This window comes from Homarus americanus, unplaced genomic scaffold (genome assembly GCF_018991925.1).
Source record: "Homarus americanus isolate GMGI-L3 unplaced genomic scaffold, GMGI_Hamer_2.0 scaffold45698, whole genome shotgun sequence".
In the NCBI taxonomy this organism is placed as follows: Eukaryota; Metazoa; Arthropoda; class Malacostraca; order Decapoda; family Nephropidae; genus Homarus; species Homarus americanus.
In genome coordinates, this window is record NW_024735554.1 from 1096289 (window position 1) to 1098803 (window position 2515).

The 2515-nt window shown below is 34.2% G+C and overlaps 1 non-coding gene across 1 annotated transcript; it reads right to left on the bottom strand.

Moving 5' to 3' along the window:
- Window positions 1-1399: 1399 nt before the first annotated feature.
- LOC121871562 lies at window positions 1400-1540 on the bottom strand. Its single transcript, XR_006089893.1, has one exon. It is a non-coding gene; the product is annotated as a U4 spliceosomal RNA (small nuclear RNA).
- Window positions 1541-2515: the final 975 nt, after the last annotated feature.

Consider the following 2515-nt stretch of genomic DNA (forward strand, 5'->3'; position numbering starts at 1 on the left):
GCAATGAGAATTGTGCTTGGTTGTCCAAGGACAACAAGAATAGAGATTATGAGGATGGAGCTAAATGTCCCGAGCATAATACACAGAATTAGGGAGTTGACTGTCATTTCTACTTTAAGGCTTATTAGGCGTGGTGATGTTTACCTGAAGTCTGCTGTTGATAAATTTACTAATGCAATTACTAGTAATTTTAAGATGAATACTTATACAAAAAAACTTTGTCGGGTGTTGTGTAAATATAAAATTATAGATTTTTGTGTATCTTTGCCAAACAAAGTTTATCTGAAACCTTGGTTCATGGAGAGTGTATTTATAAGAATGGATAAGGTATAGAGGTAAAAAAAGATGTAATCCTTATGAGTTACGGCGAATATTCCTTAGGAAATTATCTGAGTACCATAAGGAAAATGTTATTCGTATGCACTGTGATGGTTCAGTTAATGGGAATCGGGTCGGATGTGGCATTGTTATTAGGGAAATTTTTGAATATGGTATTAGTGTTGAAGAAAGAATATCCAAGAGAACTGGGGATTCAAGTTCCAGCACCACTACTGAACTTTATGCTATATACTGTATGTGGGACTTAGGAATGCCTTTGTGAGAAAAAAGCAACTTTTGGGTTTATTGACAGTCAAAGCGCTCTATTTGCTCTAAATTCTAAAGTGCCTCTTGATGATGATTTAGTTTTAAAATGTAAGAAGTGCATACATGATATAAAATCACTAGGATATGATGTAAGTTTTATGTTGATCCCATCCCATTGTGGTATTTATATGAAAGAGGTTGCTGATGATTTGGCTAAACATGGGTGTGGCAAAGAAATTGTAGATTACGATTGTATTTTGGGTAATGAAAGAATAAAATCTGCAATGGTAAAAATGCGACAGCAATGGGAAATGGACAATATTCGAAAAAAATTGAACAACGGTAATAGTAGTTTGAAACATTATGTTCGAGTTTTGAATTCTACAAGTTCTACTTATGGTAGGGCTTCGGTTAAGTATGATACATTTGGGATGAGACTACGCTTTGGATACAAATATTATTGGCAATATATTGAAGGAACTGATGGCATTCCTTGTAAACTGTGTGGCTAAGTAAAGTCCCATATATTATATCATTACATTATGGAATGTAAATATTTATCAGAATTTAGAGGTGATGTTATTACTGATATTACAGAGATAGTTTGTTATATTATGAATAAATTCTGTAAGCTTAACATAAGATTGTAGATTTTATGCATATCTATTTGTTGTATACATACCTCATTTATGGTTAGTTCAATATTAAAGAGCTCTTGTTAAGACTAGTTTCGGACGGGCTAGTTAGTATGCTAACCAGTTCTTTTTGATGTATTTGTCAGTAAATGTTTTGAAATTGAATTCAATATTTTTAGCCCTAGAACGGGCTAACAAAAATTGTCGTTGCCGTCGGTATTTCACGACGACTAGACGGGGTATTGGGAAAAGTTTTCAAAAAGCAATAATCGCACCTCAGATAAACCTCATTGGTTACGATACCGCCACTGCGCAAAGCTAAATTTAATTTCTTTGTTGGAGATACATGTCTACATGGCCTGCATTTAATTGTTAGAGTAAGATATTTTTATATAAGTATGAACGCTATTTTAAATTTTATGGATATATCTTTATAGATACTTATTTTCATAAATGTTAAATAATTGTATCAAGAAATATTTATTTAATAGAGCTTAAACTTCAATAGAAAATTAGAAATAATAAAAATAGTTAAAACTCTTTAACTGTGGTGGAGCATCCATAGGTTTTATTATGGTACAGTCTTCTATTGTACAGGCGGCCTTACTCGACGGTCATGGCTGACGGAAGAGCTTCAACGAGCAGGTCGTTTAATACATTGACGGAATTGGGTGGTGGATACAGCAGTAACAGCAATGTAGCCCTGGGTACTGCTGGGGGGACTGTTGACGGATTTTGAGCTGTCTAGCAGCAGTGAATGTGAAGAACAAGAGTCATTTAGTGTTGTTAATAGCAAAAAGGAGAATAAAAGGAGGAAGATATTTTAAGCAGTAAAGAGGCTGTTTGGATAAGCGAAATTGATGGTGTGAGTCATTCTTCTTAAGAATCAGTGGTGTATACCAATTGATGGTGGTGGGGTTTCATTGGTATAATGTTGTCTAGACTCAGGATGGATGGAAACTCTAATGGTGGTTTCTTATATAATATAAGTTATATGGTGAATTGATTGGTGCTGGGGTGGTATTAATTGTGGTGATTATGTTATATGTGGTGTGGATGGTGTTATATGTAGTGATGATGAGTTTGGTATATGTAGTGATTAGTTAGACAATAAAATAATAATAAGTTTAATGCTAAAAAATATACTTTGCTGTATTGTTGTAATGAAAACATGGTGGAACTTACATACCGTTAATAGACTATTGATGGAAGAAAGAAGTTTTGAGGACTGAACAGTGAGACAATGCTGGAGCCTCCGGTTGGCTTTGTGGAAATGTATCCTGTCTGTCTGTCTG